The 17,430-nt window shown below is 39.7% G+C and overlaps 1 long non-coding RNA gene and 1 pseudogene across 1 annotated transcript in view; both read right to left on the bottom strand.

The window, feature by feature from the left end:
- Positions 1 to 5,205: 5,205 nt before the first annotated feature.
- Positions 5,206 to 17,430, bottom strand: part of LOC148410137 (uncharacterized) — a 34,879-nt gene continuing 22,654 nt past the window's right edge. Inside the window, exon 3 of the long non-coding RNA XR_015868147.1 lies at positions 5,206 to 6,489. This is a non-coding gene — a long non-coding RNA (uncharacterized LOC148410137). The remainder of the gene's footprint in view (positions 6,490 to 17,430) is intronic.
- Positions 11,782 to 13,407, bottom strand: LOC148410138 (uncharacterized; annotated as a pseudogene).

Genomic DNA, 17,430 nt, shown 5'->3' with positions numbered 1-17,430 from the left:
CGTCTTTTATTTACCCATATAGTGCTTCTTCACTCATCAAAGTAGTGTTTAGCTTAACATTGTGAATTAACAAAAAAAATATATTAAATGACCTCATGATAACATATGATGCATATACTGTACTTTATATGTAAGGTTAGCCTGTTTGCCTCACAGCGCAGAGGTTCGCCGGTTCGACTGACTCGTTTAGGCTGCGAGAGGCAGATGACATCATAGTGACGAGGAAACCCACATACCGCCTATGCATCGCTCCTCTGTAGCACTATTTTTACTTCTGACTAGTACGCCGAAGTTGGGGAGAAGAGATTTAGTTACAAAGTTTGTAAAGAATGATGAAGTGAAGAAAAGTGATGTGACAACCAGCCAAAATTATTGATCATCATCATTTCACAAAAGACTGTGAAAAGGTTTTTCTGAACCATTTGCCGGGTTCTTTTATCATAATGCTCACTCTGCTAATAGTAATTGCCAGAAGACTGCATGCTATTTGTTAAGCCATTTACTCTATCTCAGGGCAAGCACTGTAGAAAATAAATGAATGGATTTTACAGTACTGTATTTAAATAATACAAATGTGACACTTGCATTTTTTTTTTTTTTACCTTGCAGTCTAATGTCTGGATTGATTCTGGAATTGCAGGGGACACAACTAGACATGAGGCATGTATTAATTAATAGTAATACAAATTTACTTACAGAAACAAGTACATCTTTAAGTAATTTAGAGGGGATAGAGTCTGAAGGGCAATTTGTTGATGTTAAATGATTGATCACTTCTGTAAGGGCAGCAGGGGAGGTGGGCTCAAATGTCAAGAGTAATCTTTAAAAGTAGACTAAAACAAGCTCTGCTGCGAAACAGCAAAATAGTAACTCAGACCAGCCAAGATTGACTTTTCTCCGCCTAGGCAAAGGGAAAAAAGCTTGGCGTACATACTCATGCGTTGCCAATAGCATTTTCGTTGCTCAAGCATCCCTGCCTGCTTTTTATTCATTCAGCAAAGCATTGCACATTACAAGACATAACAAAAAGAGCCAGTCCGGCGCCACCAAAAGCTGGGCCAAGGTCCCAGCTCACACTTTTCTGCATCAACAGCTTTATCTAAGGACTGGGGTGAGATGAACTAAGACTGCATAGATGGATAGCAATCCACACTATTCTAGACAAGAAATGACCGCATAATGATTATAACCTAATATATGATTCCCTGCACATCAAAGGAGTCAAGGGTGGCATGGTGGAGGGGAGGAGCGGGGTCTAGGGATGTGGACACAATTTGTTGCTGGCAATAAGAGTGGCGATCTTGTCCACAAAAAAATGAATCAATTTTTTTGCAAAGTGCAGACAAAAGGAGTGATTGGGATGTCAGTCCAAAATATATGAACTATTAAGTTCCAATAACAAGCCTATTTAATCTAGTCAAAATTTAAAGACAGAAGGATGAGCCATAGTCATATGTCAAATGGGTTAATTACATAATGAGAACAAGGCTGATAGCTAGTGGTTGTCAACTTAGGCACTCTCAGTAGCTCTTCAGGTGTCACACACAGCCTTGAAGCCTTATAGCAGTGGTTCTCAAAGTGGGGTCCGCGGACTCCCGACTTAGGCACTCTCAGTAGCTCCTCAGGTGTCACACACAGCCTTGAAGCCTTATAGCAGTGGTTCTCAAAGTGGGGTCCGCGGACTCCCGACTTAGGCACTCTCAGTAGCTCCTCAGGTGTCACACACAGCCTTGAAACCTTATAGCAGTGGTTCTCAAAGTGGGGTCCGCGGACTCAGTGGCCTAACTGCAAGGGGTCCGTTAAATAATTTGGGTGTTTTGAAACTGATTTAGTTTATTAACAGTTAAAAATTTGCACCTTGTTTGGCGCTGCCTCTCGCCACTGGAGACATTGCATTTTGTGGGAACACTTGGGAGCAGTTGCTGTCAGTACACACGGGTTGTTTCATCTCGTTGTAAGATCTGGTCCACGAGTGTCTATGAGTTGTGTTTTCTTCATTGGAATGTTGAACATTTGTGCTAATATATCCAAAACTAGTTATTTGTTGGTCCAACTTGTGACTAGATAAAATGCTAGCTAATGTTAGTATTTATCTTCAGCATATTATATAGTGATGTCTTGTATGTGTTTAGGTCATTAGCATTTTCGTTTGTGCTATGTTGTCAGGTTCAGTTGTTAGACATTTGTAAGAAACCACACACAAAAAAGGAGACAAGGCAATCTTCCCAACTCATGCATGAGGGGAGCGAAGAGGAACCGGCCAAGGACAATTCTACTGCGCTCTGCCAATCCCTCCAACTCCCCTTAATTTTATTTGATACAGAGATCCCTAACTACATGAAGGTCCCGGCCCTCAAGGGGCAGGAAAAAATGCAAGTCTATGGCCGGGACCTTGTGTACTTGTTCGTCTATGTGTGAGCGTGTGGGTGAGAACCTAATGCATGTATGAAAAAACACGTTGCGAAACAGTCTGACAATGCATAGCGAAAACATCGGTGAGAGTCACAGCTGCAGGAACGCTCCAACCGGCAGGCTTGAGTGGCCTTCCTTCTGCTAGAGACGAAACAACGACAAGGCAGTTCTTTTCCCACAAACAGTGCACTCACTCTCCCATTCTCTCTGTAGTTTCCCACGAACAGTGCACTCATTCTCCCAGCATACTATCAGCAGTGGTATATTTTATAAATTCATAATTGGATGATGTTATACTGATAATTGTAATAGCTACTATCCAAAGCACAATCATTCACACAGCAAAGCATTTCTTCATTGCGAGCACAATTATTCACACAGCAAAACATTAATATTTTGTAACAAATGTATAATCGCTATATCTGCAACTATTCTAGCAATAATTATTCTAACATATGTATTTCCTTTTCACATTGATAATCATACTAGTTTGCATCTAATTCATGTTTTGTCTTGAAAGGAATATCAATTTTAATTCAGTTATATGATTGATTTAATCTATGCAATTTGTGTACATTTAATAAGATATATAATTTTTGCATGTGGGACTTACGTGAGTTATGGTTGGTGTATTTTCTTTTCTTTACAGTGTTACAATAAAAATGTGTGAGAGCTGTATTACTTACTCAATTAAAAAAAAAAAAAAAAAAAAGACTTCCACTCATTTGCTGTTCACTGTGTCTACTTAGATATAAGCCATTGGAACATCTAGGAATGACACAACACTGGGTTATGTCACGTTCTGCCTGAGTTACGTTCTGCTATGGGTTTTGACAGATTTTGGGTTGTTTCTTTAGCCATTTAGTTGTATAGTTTCTTCCCCGCGTCTGCCTCACCTTTCTGTCCATTAGTTTTATCTTGTCCACCTGTCGCCTGTGCGTTCCTGCCCTTGAGTGTCACCCAATCAGCTTCCCCTGCCTCTTATCTCTCCCAGCTGTTTCACGTTGTCTTGTTAGTAGCCTCGTGTATTTAAGTTGCAGCCTTTTCTATGTTAGTCGTCGGATTATTGTACCTGTACATATCGTCAATTTGTGTCCCCTGTCCCGCTGTACTCGCCCTCCACTCTTCCCCGTCGTCCGAATTAAGTCTACGGTTTTGTTCTTGCCACAAAAATAGCCAATCAGAGCTTGTAAAAGCACATTGATTGACAGCTTGGTATCCAATGAGATTGCTTGTTGTGTTCATCCGGAACGAGCAAAGAGAGTGCGTCACATCGACTTGGGTGGAAGAAGGTAGACTTCTTTGGAAACAATGTATGGGAATTACTTTTAATATTATTATTATTATTGCTGTATCGTATCATTTGACAGAACTACCTCGTTAGTTTTTGTAATTTAATGATATAAGCCCACCACCTCCCGCCCAGGTCACACTCTCGTTTGCTCATTCCGGTCTTGTAGACTGCAAAAACAAGTTGGTATTTCACCAGTCAAAGGTATGACTGAATGCATTCCAAACAAAAAGTGGCTTTACAGTTTTTGTTGATTGATTGTCGTAGAGCCAGTTTGCTCTCCCCAAGGGGCTCATAGAGCCATAAATATAACTCACACAGAAACAAAGAATGAAATTGTTAACACAATGTGCATACATATATTAATTTGACAGGTCCACATTTGCACTGCATGCTTGTGCTTGTTTCATGGAAGGTGTTACAGGTACATGTTCAAAATTCCTTTTATAGAAATGAATAAACTAAAACTTCAGACCTCCCCGCCACACCTAATCAACCAGTGCAACATATTTTTCAATTAAAAGGTAAAGACTTAAAATAGTTCTGTGTCATGTGTGTATGATGTACTCCTTTTTTTTTCCAGACTTGTCTGCCAGAAAATTGTATCACTAATGACAATACACATCCATATAAAAGTAGTCATTTGAAAACAATTTAGCAAATTTGCAAGTAAAATGTACTATTCTTGTCACATTAACAAGACTGAATTTGACTTGCTCATACTGACAGAAATCCTGCTAAAATCTCATGTACATCCTAAAGTGCCTTTATGTCACTCCAGCGTAACCACTATTTTGTGGTGTGTCACTGCATTTTGGTTCACCTCAGCTTGAATATGAACACTGATCAGGCCAAAAGTGACAGCAGAAAGCATATGGGGGAGTCACAATTACATAACAGGCAGTATGAATACAAATGGAAATTTGATAAATGCGCTGAGTGCTTCTGCTGTGATTAGTCCTTGTTTTTCTATTAAGCAAAAATTACCCACAATATTTGTAATTTCAAAGGTAAATCTGAAAGCCTGATTTTCTGTTCCTACATTTTATTGTGACAGAAGTGTCTTTTACACATGACAAAATAGTAAGTCACTGAGTAAAAGTTGCAAAGTCTTCATTATCTGAACCACATGTTTTTTCCCCTCTTTCTGTACCAAAGCTCCAGTGACGTTTCAACAGAAAACAAAGAAGCAGCAGAGAGACTAAAGTAAAACAAGCAATTAAAGGTATAGTGTGTAAATTTAGACAGTTTTTCATTACGGCCAGCAGGAGGTGCTGCAGATGCTTTATTTACCATTGTCTGTAGCTATAACAAACATGGCCGCCTCCGGATAAGTGCCACCTCCCATGTAATATAATTTAATGATAACTAGACCTATGATAATATTTAAAACATACTGGTGGTCATTAAGAACACATTCATTTGCAAGTTTTTGAAATTTACAATCATTTAATTTATTCCTTTTTAATGAAAAATGGTCAAAATCTTAGACTGTCCCTTTAAGGCAGGATTGTTTATTGTCGATTTTATGTTCTATGTTCCGTGAGAGTCCCTACAATTGTCACAATAGTCAAGCATGAAAAAAACGATACATCCGTTTTCATTAGCCGCTTATCCTCATTAGGATCGCTGACTTGCTGGTGCCTATCCTTGCCATCTTTGGGTAGTAGGAAGGGCACACCCTGGAATGGTTGCCAACCAATTGCAGGGCACACAGAGACAACAACTATTCAGACTCACAATCACACCTAAGGGCAGTTTTGAACGTTCAATATACCTATGCATGTTTTTGGAATGTGGAAGGAGCAAAGTGCTCCTTCCAGAAGACAAATGCAAGCATTTTAAAATACATTTAAAATGATATTGACTTGTTTACATTTATATTTAGGATAATGATGTCAGGTTATGTTAGACCAGAAGAGAAGGCCTTGCTTGCCCTGAGGGTCCATCACTGTCAGAATATATTGTACATGCAATTGAGGTTTGAGCTTGACTATTAAAATGCAAAATAAGATTGAGCATCAAACTTTGACGAGGTGGAACTTCAAAGTGTCAACGACTAACTTAATTACAGTATTTGTTTAAATAACAATAGGTGTGCCTGTAATGACTAAACTAATCAATGTAACAATAGAAACAGTGTGAACTGTGTGGGAAAATAAGGAGTTGAATGACGCTCGTCTCAAGTGACATGATCAGCAGGTTGAGCAAAATCTTCATAAATGAAGTTGAAGAAGAGTGTGTGTGTGTAAAAAGTTGGCAGGGATGGGATAATTTAAATAATTGCAATAATAAAGCTTGCAAAATTTTAATTTAAAAAAAATCTGTCAAACTCTCTAAACACTACACATTTTAAATTAAGTACAGGAGAAAAATTATTGAACCAACTAGGAGTTGAAGCAGACCTGTCATTAATCTTGGATTAATCTTAAACTCTCTAAACACTACACATTTTAAATTAAGTACAGGAGAAAAACTTGAGAACAAACTAGGGGTTGAAGCAGACCTGTCATTAATCTTGGGTTGCATAGTTGCTTAAGCATCAAGTGACTAATCGAGGGTTTTAGGCATCTTGTGTATTGTATTAGATTCTATGTCAATCCATTCAGAGACGATAATTACAACGGGGCGGAGACTGGGTAGGGGCCCATTTTTTTTTAGGCAAATTAGCATGGGGCGGGTCAATGACACTGTGTACAAAATATGGTAGGCGGAAATGATGGTTTGTCCAGTCACCTGACATTGGCATTTGTCAGTCACGATGACTCTGGATGACGTGGCATGAGCTGAAAAAAAGGTGTATAGCAAGTGAATATAAGTACCATCATCGTCATGCTTGACAAACTCAAATAAAATGTGAATAACACACTGGTAGCAGCTATAAAACAAAGCAAACCATCAGAATATGCTTCAGGAAATGAATCGTAAGCAAAATGGTAAAGGTGTTTTGGGGTTGAGATATCAAATTTCCTCAGATTTTAAAGTGATCAAATCTTGATTAATGTACTTTTGTTTTTGTTTGTTTTTTTACCTTCTATTGGAATTAGTTTCTTGTGGGCTTCAACTTGTTGAAAGTTTAAGGTCAATATTTTTTTCCCTAAGGTCCTAGTTGCTGTCAACATTTGAAAGATTTATGGGCCAAGACCATAAATGCATTTTTCTCAAAATTTGAGATTTCAACTTGGCAACAATCAAATTGCTGTAACTTTGTCAACTTGTTTTGAGCTACCATCATGTAGTATATATTATTTTAAAGAGAATTAGGTGTAAAATGTGAGTGAATGCTTTTTCTTTTTTAATAGAAACCACGTCTCACATAGCAGAAGGGATAAAATCTGAAATTCTCTCCAGGCCAAAGGTTTGTCTGTCAGATATGGACAAAATCCCAAACCAGCTGCCAGTACTTGACAATTACGAAGATCTGCTTGCTACAGGAGGCTGAAGTACATTTGTTAAGTAGTTGGATCCTGTGGACACCTTGCAGAACTCAAACTGTGGATGACTTTTGATATGTTTTCTCTTCCTGAGACATTTTGCTTACACTTGACTGAGGACTTGTAGTGTTTGATGTTCTTTCTTCCGTTATAACCTTGTTGTGAACAAAGACAATCCAAGGAATTGCCATCATTGATGGAAACTGATTCGCTGGATTGCCCCATTTTCACTGCTTTTTCCCATAGTAATAATATAAAAATTAAATCAATCAATCAATCAATCAATCAATCAATCAATCAATCAATCAATCAATCAATCAATCAATGTTATTTGTATAGCCCTGAATCACCAAAGTCTCAAAGGGCTTCACAGATGAAAAGAGGTCATGTCGAGACTTCTTTCGAAAAAAGAAGTCATACAGAGACATCTTTTCAGTGTAAGGTACACAACAGCTTCCCCTGTCAAAGATCCCAGAAGGGGAAGGAAAAACTCAAAAACCACAATTTGGGGAAAATCAGAAACCTTCAGAAGGGACCACAGGTGGGAGGAGCCCCATTCCGGGCCCACAGGTTGAAAGTGGATGCTGCATGTACCAAATACAGACAAATAGATACACATTAGACAAAAACAGGTAAACAATATAGATTACAGAAAACATATTGCGCTAAATAGTGCAATGATGACTTGACAGCAGGCAAAGCCATTGGGCAGCAACCTTCCCACAGTCCAACCAAATGGACCGCAGACGGTTGAGCGCTTAACCCGCGATCAGCGAAGGGCCAAATGGGGGCAGTCAAGTCAAACTTCACCATCTAGCTAGCCCCCTCTCCGAGCTGGAAGAAGGGGGCAGGAAAAAAAAAAAAAGAAGAAAGCTGCAGACAGGCTCAATTAACTAAATGCTTTTGAGTATAAATGTGTTTTTAGTCGGGATTTAAAGATATCTACTGAGGTGGGTGCGGAAACTGACATAGGTAGGCCATTCCAAAGTACCGGCGCGCGAATGGAAAATACCCTTGATCCCGCGGACTTCTTTTTAGCCCGTGGGGTCGATAGCACACCGGCATTTTGTGACCGAAGTTGTCGGGCCGAGCACATGGTGATGCTAAGTCGACAATATAAGAAGGAGCTAAACTGTGTAAAATTTTATAATTAACAGCACCTTAAAATCACATCTCAGGTGTATTGGAAGCCATTGCAGGTCAGCTAGAATCGGAGTAATATGATCGAACTTTGTCGTCCTTGTCAATAGTCTCGCTGCTGCATTTTGTACAAACTGCTGGCTTTTGACATGGAAAGGCCAGAAAACAGAATGTTACAATAGTCTAGGTGCGATGTAACAAATGCATGAATTAATGTTTCAGCATCGCTAGGAGAAAGAATAGGGCAATTTTAGCTATATTGCAAAGGTGAAAAAACACCGTTGTTGTCGCGTTATCAATATGTGTCCGAAAAGAGAGAGTTGAGTCAAATATCGCACCGAGGTTTTTTGCAAAACTACTTTGGGAAATAGTACAGTTATCTAGGTTCAAAGTCGTATTCTTAATCAAGTGCTGATGATGAGCAGGGCCAATAATTAACATCTCTTTTACTAGGGTTAAGAAGCAGAAAATTGGAAGACATCCATTGTTTAATCTCGGCAAGGCAGGCCTCCAGTTTACTGCACTTCCACGGATCTCTTATTTCTAAAGGCATATACAGTTGGGTATCATCAGCATAGCAATGAAAACTAATAGCATGTTTACGTATAATATCACCAAGAGGAATCACGTAGATGTTCAACAGTAAGGGACCAAGTACTGACCCCTGCGGGACACCACATGAGCCGGAGAAAGATTCTATTACTTTCCCAAGACTTTTGGCAATAAACGGAAGGTGTGACACTGGTCTATAGTTAAATAGATTTTCAGGATCTAGGTGAGGTTTCTTAAGTAATGGTTGAATGATGGCCGTCTTAAAAGCTTCAGGTACAATGCCAGATTAGAGTGACAGATTGATAATATTCAAGACAGATGACCCTAAAACTGGGAATAAGTCTTTAACGAGTTTGCCTGAAAGCGGGTCGAGCATGCAGAACGTCGGCTTTGCTCCATTAACCAGGTGTGTAAGACACTCCAGAGATACTAAATCAAACTGGGACAGGGTTACCAGACTTTCATGAACCTGATTGTCTGAACTAGCATCAGCCGAGGGGGTAAGTGGCGCTGTCTTTTTTATTTCGTCCCTTATTAACTGAATCCGCTGAGTAAAGAATTACATGAGATTGTGTGCTGAATGGAGGGAACTATGATTAATCTGCTGCTGTTGCGTTAACTTTGCTACCATATCAAATAAACATTTTGGGTTGTTTTGATAAAGACCAATCATTTTGGAAAAGTAATTTGTTTTTGCCAACTTTCTTCTTTATATTTCTGCAAGCTATCGTATCAGGCCTGACAAAAAACCTTGTGTTTAGTTGTTTGCCATTTACACTCAAGTTGTCTACTTAACAATTTAAACGTACGCGTTTCATCCATAAACCACGGAGTGTGCCGCTTCTGACGAGTTTTGATTCTTCACGGCGCTATAGAGTAGGGAATTTAAAAGAACCTTATTAAAATCATTTGTGAGCTTATCGATTGAACCAATGAAAAACGGAAAGGCAGCTGTTGCGAAAGGCAGTAGTTCAGAAAGTGTAGCTGCGGTTGATGAGTTAATATCACGGCTCTTAAAGCCTTGGTTGTGGTCAATAAGACCACACTGAGCTAGGACTTCAAATGTTATAAGATAATGATCAGACATAGCGTTAGTATATGGCAAAATTGAGACATTTGAGGCAGTTAGGCCACAGGTTAACACTAAATCTAAGATATTATCATTCCGGTGTGTCGCTGCTTTTTGTGTAAAACCAAATTTTATTCGAAGTATCTTTGTTTGAAGAGCTTTGGAACTGCTATGGAAATAAATCACCGATTTAGGTGATTTAACCTAATTTACCTAACACCGATTTAACAGCATCCCCTGTCAAAGCTCCCAGAAGGGGAAGGAAAAACTCAAAAACCCCATTGAATCAAATGCATCGATTATTGCTTGAAATAGTACATTAAGTGGCTCCAATGGGGAGTTCATATGAATATTGAAGTCACCCATAATTAATAAATTATCTGCATGAGTTATGAAATCATCCATAAGTTCAGGGAATCCATCTCAGAATCCGGAGTATGGACCGGGAGGACGGTAAATAATTTCCACATAAAATGGTGGTGAGGAGCTCGATCGAATAACGAGAGCCTCTTTAAGGTGTGATTGCTAAATTTACCTAATATTTATGAAGCCGAATTTAAACTTGGAACTTTTTTCTGAACTATTCTGAGTCTTCATGTTGGTAGTACTAATACTAACAAGATTTTGATGGCTGGGGCATTGTTTGTACTCATGTTACTCATGTGTGGACCGGTAATGTGCTTCTGGGTACTTAGGTGAGGTGAAAAGCGTCATCCAAGAACAATAAGGGAGGACGATGCATCTATGATTGACGTGCTTGTAGGAGCCAATTCACACCCATTTGGAATTATTATTGGTTTTGATCCCGAAAACCCGAGTTAATTTAAATTTCAGTTTTTGTAATGGCCAAGAGCGAGAAAGTTGTTTATTTGTTTGTTGGTTGTTTTGACTCACTGCCCAATGGAAATTTACGTTACTGCCGTTTTATTACTGGTCCTTTAAGAGCTTTGGGGCATGCATCACAGGGGACAGTTGAGATTGATTGCAGATTTGAGAACACTGTTTCTTGACCGTAATGTTTGCCTTTTATTCGAAGTATCTTTGTTTGAAGAGCTTTGGAACTGCTATGGAAATAAATCACCGATTTAGGTGATTTAACCTAATTTACCTAACACCGATTTAACAGCATCCCCTGTCAAAGCTCCCAGAAGGGGAAGGAAAAACTCAAAAACCCCATTGAATCAAAGATGGACCTGTGACATTTTTTTATTTTATTTATTGTATTTGAACTTGGACAAGCATACAAGTAAACCAGGCGGCCAGAAGTCTCAACTTGGACAATGTTGCCAAACAAATCATAACTGTTTTTGTTCATTTTCAACAAGTTTGTTAATTTTATACCTTAGCAATAAGTGTTTTAGACCTGGCAGTATGATGTATATTGCACTTGTCACCATGGCAACGAATGAGCCTCAAGTTGTGCATAAGAAAAAAAATCTCTCCCACTTTCACCGCTTGTTCTTCTATATGAACATACTCAGACAACCATTCCATTTTAAAAGAAGCGCATTTCTTTTTTACTTTCACTGGGTAAGTGGAAGTGTCGCTACTCATTCATTTACCGAAGGTTAGCATTTGTGTCTCTTAACTCCGCAGTGTTGTTAGCTAGCTAACCTGCACCGGGAGTATATGTAGGGTACGTTTCTGTCAGTGCGTTTAATTGGATGAATAGTGGAAGTGAAACTTATCGTATGATTGGCTGGACACTTGTCACTCGCTGTCACAATGCAAAATGGTACGGAAAACAATATTATTGGTCTACTGGTAATTAATCACGAGGTCTAATATTGGATTTAATTTAATATGTTTATATTGCATTTTGTTTTATACAAATGCAGTATACATTTTCTTGTGCGCTGAGAATGTGCGAGCAGTGCGCAACTGCGCACGCGCGCAGCTTAGAGGGAACACTGCTGACCGGTTAAGGAGGCACAGCTACTTTCCTTAATCAAAACCACCTCAGCATAAATCTTATCACTGGGGGATCCAGCATTAGGCATTGAAACAGTGTGTGGATTGCACTGACCTAGACTAAGTATACTATGCGTGTTGCAGCAGTCCAGCCTGGTGCCAGTTAACTCTAGCCCTCACGACTCCACACCCATTCTAGCAGGCTCTCTACTTGCCTGCGACCCGACATGCTCTAATGTGAGAAGTCATGGAAGACTCAAACAATAATCTATGTTTCTCGAAAGGGTGATGGCGCCTTCCCAGTTAAGGTGACGGCCATCCATCTCTAGCAGGTCGGGCCAGCCCCAGAAAGAGGGCCAAAACTGGAAACCCTGCTCTCTACAGAACCTAGCCATCCACCGGTTAAGCGAGAATAATTTGCTGAACCTCTTATCATTGCCTCTTACAGGCAGAGGGCCAGAGACAATAACTCGATGTTGACTCATCTTTCTAGCGAGATTACAAGTACTAGCTATGTTGTTTTTTTGTAATCTCAGACTGCCTCATTCTAGTATTGTTGGAGCTTACATGTATCACCATGTCCGAGTAACTGTGTTGTTTGCACTAAGCCTAGACTGGTGTCTAGGCCTCTTGTGTGTCAGCTCCCGAAGACTAGCTTCAATGACAGGAGCTCTGGCCCCAGGAATACAAATGACAGTGGCTGGCGTTTTAAGCTTAATGTTACGGGTGATGGAGTCCCCTATAACTAATGTGCGGGAGCCAGTAGACTGAGATGGAGAGTGCCTAGCAAGGGGGCTAAAACGATTGTGCGTCTGAACAGGCTCACCGCAGGTAGCAGGCTTCTTAGGGCTAATGCTAGCCGGACTAGTGGGTAGGCTACGACCCGCACTAGCCGACACTAGCAGCATTGCGGGAGGGCTACGGCCCACACTGTCACTATCAGATGTGTCCGTCTGATCTACGATTATCAAACTACTCTGCTCTAGCTGACAGACACGGCCCTCTAGGAGAAAAAGCCTCTCTGTGAGAATGATGAGAAAGTGGTAGTCGTGATTATTAAGATAATAATTAAGGGACTTTGTTGGGAGGAGCCATATTTATGTCACGTGGTGTTTGGTCGCTATGGTAGTGGGCATGCTTCCCAGTAGAATGGGAGAGGGTAGGCAGCATAGCTTTTTTTCTGACAGCTTTAATCGAAATACTTCAGTTCACTTATATCACAAGTGTCGAAATCCTGTCCTCGAGGGCTAGTATCGTGCATATTTTCGAACTTTTTCTCTCAAACACATTTGATTCAAATGATTAGGATAATTTTGAGTGCATGCAGGGTTTGCTAATCAGCCAATTATTTGAATCAGGTGTGTTGGGGTGACAAAACCGGAAAACCTGCAGGATGCCAGCCCTCGAGGATTGGAATCCGCCACCCATGACTTACATGAATTCAGAGGCCATTGAATGTCTTACATGCAAATGTAATCATTGTTTCATTAAACCAAATCATTCAAGCACATTCAAGACTGTGTGTTGCTTCTGTTGTCAGTCTGACATCGCGACAAGCGCCACATCTGTTACGTACCGACCTGTGGAAGCGACAACATTTTTGAGTCGCTATACATAGTTATCTCTGAAAATGATACAATAATGTGGAAAACAGAGTAAGATACTTTGTACGAGAGTAAAAATATGGAAAAAAAAAATCATTCCATTGTTTTGAGGAACTAGTTTTTGTTTAGCATTTTGAAATGATTCATATTCCTGATCTTTTCAGGCAATTTTCAGGAAATACTCTGTTGCATTATTCTAAAAGGACCCGATGATTTCTAATAATATATATATATATATATATATATATATATATATATATATATATATATATATATATATATATATATACATACAGTGGACCCCTGTGTTACAAACGTCCCTGATTTATTTCATTTTCATGTTGCGACGTGGAATTATTTGGCTATATTTGTGTTGTTTTGCCTCTATCTGCTGGCGTTTTTAGGTAATTGCACTTATTTACTTTTGCCTTCTAACTGCTTCCATGCAACATGGACTACAATGCTGGTCTGCTATTGGTTGGCCTCACTTGTTTAAAAAGGCAGAATGGTAAAACTTTATTCGATTGTGAGTGGTTACAAAACTGTATTTATAGTGCATTTTACTGCTTAATTCAAAGTTGAAAGGGTTAGCCATGGGACCCAAGATTGCTAGTGATGTTAAAGAGAGAAGTAAGAAGATGATTTATATAGAAACAATGCTGGAGATAACCCTTATTAGAGAACATGGGCATATAAAGCAGCACTCAAAGGTAAATAGATCCTTTCTATATTTTTAATTTATGATGTTTTCTGATTGTATACATGTATATTATACATACGTAGCACTTCCTATACTATTTTGGTACCAATTTTTAATGTGCATGTACATCTTTAGCAACACTAGGCAAAGTAGATCTAACATACTGCACATTACTATAGCTAAGAATCTAGTTTTTAGGATTGTCTCGTCTTGCGCACCCGCACTTTGTTATTGTACATGTCAACGCAGAGGATAGTGAGAAATGCAATTTAGATTCCTTTGTATGTTAAGCACATGTGAAGAAATTGACAATAAAGTTGACTTTGATCTTTGATGTTTTTACCTGTGGTTCTAAATGAATTAGCTATTTAACATAGATTTGGACTGCCGAATTTGCCTTACTACCCCACCTGCGGAATGGATTAATGTCGTAACACGGGGGCCCACTATATATACATATATATATATATACATATATATATATATATATATATATATATATATATATATATATATATATATATATATATATATATATATATATACAGTGGGCCCCCGGGTTACGAACTTAATCCGTTCAGCGGCTACGCTCGTATCTCGAATTGCTCGTATAGCGGGCAATCCAAACCCATGTTAATTCGTGAATGCGTGCAACGCGCGCCGAAGCCTTAGGTAAAAACGACACACTGTATACTTATATTAAAATTGAGTGACATATTCTGCTGTTCACTTGCATTATATAATAAATACAATGGATAAATAGCTTTTACCTTTGAAACGACGAGACTTGAGCTGGGTGTAAGCAGAGGGGGCAGAGTCCAACGCTCAAAGTTAACACGGCGATAGATATGCTATTGGTCTTACAGTGTTACAGTAACTCTTTCAGTCAGGGTGCAAATCACGCAGATACTAAAACATCATCCTCTTATTTCTTTCTTTACCGCTGCTAGTAATTTTAGAAGCTATGTCTAACAGATAAAGTTTGCAAAGTCTTCACAACATTCCGTTTTTCACTAATTTTCTCTCCTTGATTCCATCCTGTCCCATCAAGCTAGATAAAGGCGTTCGGCCAATAGCATATCGGCATTTCTGTGATTGACGTGTGACGCCGGCCAATAGCATCTCCGTGAGTGAGACCGGGTGACCTTAATCGACCAATAGCATATTCGCATCTCCGTGACTGACTGATAATTATTCGCACTTTTTTTTTAAACGGTTGGAATGTATTGACAATTAATTTAAAAAAAAACACACATTTAAACCAATGACAATTCTTTGTCCTGCAATCGGCACATTTAATTTCATGTCAGCTGTTTTTCCCTTTAGCTGTACAAACACTACACTTAAATGGTAATATATTTAGACACCGTGAGTGAGACAGTCAGTGTGACGTTGTAAGACCAATAGCGTTCACGTTACTGCCACAAATATCTACTGATGATTGATGATGTCGCTACTGTTGATTTTATTGACGCAATTAAACGAGAATATTTCTACATACTCAATGGCCGGCATGTCGAATTGCTCGTAAGGCGAGAGGTTTGTTCGTAAGCGGAGGACAAAAATCTCCCTGATCCACGCTCGTAAGGCGAGTTGTTCGTAAATCAGGGTGCTCGTAAGCCGGGGGCCGACTGTATATATGTTTATGTGTGTGTGTGTGTGTGTGTGTGTGTGTGTGTGTGTGTGTGTGTGTGTGTATGCAGTGGACCCCCGTGTCATAGCATCCCTGGCTTACGTCTTTTTCATGTTGCAATGTGGAATACTGAGTTTTTTTCATCCCCTCTTTATGGTATTTTCCCGGTTTTGTGACAAAAACAACTGTCATGACCCTAAGGGCTTATTTGTGTTGTTTTGACTCCATCTGCAGGCGTTTTTAGGTAATTGCACTTATTTTTGGTTGCTGTCAATGCATCCATGCAACGCGTCGCTACAATGCTTGTCTGCTATTGGTCAGCCTCACTCGTTTCAAAAGGGCGGAATGGTAAAGCTTTGTTCTATCGAGAGTGGTTACAAAACCACATTTATAGTGCATTTTACTGCTTAATTCAAACTTGAAAGGGTTAGACATGGGTCCCAAGATTGCTAGTGAAATTAAAGAGAGTAAGAAGTAAGAAGAGTAAGAAGTACGGAAACAAAGCTGGAGATATTCAAGAAATACAAAGCTTACCTAGCCTAGGCTAGAGATACCAATACTGGAGATAACCCTTACTAGGGAATATGGACATAACAAGCGCAACTCAAAGGTAAATAAATCCTTTCTATATTTTTTATTTATGATGTTTTCTGATTGTATACATGTATATACAATGCCTGAAGGCTCAAGAATCAATATGGTATTTTATTCCACGTAACATTTTCAATGGCAGAAGGGAGAATGGTGGAAGGGTGAACTTTGGGACAACTGGTATGTGCAGCGTTCGCTTCCTTTTTAACAGCTGTTGAATCGTAGTTTCTGTGCTAAGGTAACGATAGCGCAGGACTGACAGCATAGTATTTAGAACGGTATCGACCACTTGATTGCGACATTGAAACTTTTATTTTTCATTTTTTGGTGGTCGAGTATTGGCTCTGCCACATCCCAGAAAAGTGAAAGTTCTCAACAATGCTCTCCTTTCCGGATCCACTGTAAAGTTCACAGCAAGTTCACTCCCCCTCCCCTCGCGTGACACTGTTGACACGCGCCACGCAAAGCCTCGCGTCACTCTATACGCATCCACGCATCTGCTTTTTTGCCCTGATCGCGTTCGGTGTGAACCCAGCACACGCCAGCTGTGAATGTGTGCTATAGAAAAATATGGCTGATTTGAGTTCCCTTCTTTATGTTTAGTTTCACTTAGCCGATGTTGATACTGAGATGTGCATTAAAAGCTACAAATTACTATTAGGACATCTTGCGTCATCACTTCAGAGTTTAGCTTGATGTCTAGCTCGGATCACGCTTATACTCATCTCAGTGAGGACAGTATAGTTTCACTTTGCTGTTAAGGAATTAACTATTGAAATAAATGAGCTAATCAAGAAAAAATAGTAATCTAGAATGTAAAGCAAATTGTAACCCAGCTACTTTCTTCAATGCCTTGCTATTATCTAACCTGACTTGATTTCGTTTCGCACGGCTCCGCCGTCGAGTCGTCCTATCGCACCGACCTATCGCGAGATCGACCGCGAGACGTCGTGCGCACGTCTTATTAAACATGGCCGCGCCCGGCATTCCCTCGTGAGTTGGGGGCGGGACGGACCATAGCAGACACAGGTACGAACCTAGCCGATTTGAATCCGCGATAATCGGTTTCGACCACAACTGTAACTGTTGTGCT

The sequence above is a fragment of the Hippichthys cyanospilos genome, chromosome 16 (genome assembly GCF_059441005.1).
Source record: "Hippichthys cyanospilos isolate Australia breed blue-spotted pipefish chromosome 16, RoL_Hcya_1.0, whole genome shotgun sequence".
Classification (NCBI taxonomy): Eukaryota; Metazoa; Chordata; class Actinopteri; order Syngnathiformes; family Syngnathidae; genus Hippichthys; species Hippichthys cyanospilos.
The sequence above is the reverse complement of the archived record's forward strand: the minus strand, read 5'-3'. Positions and strand labels throughout refer to the sequence as shown.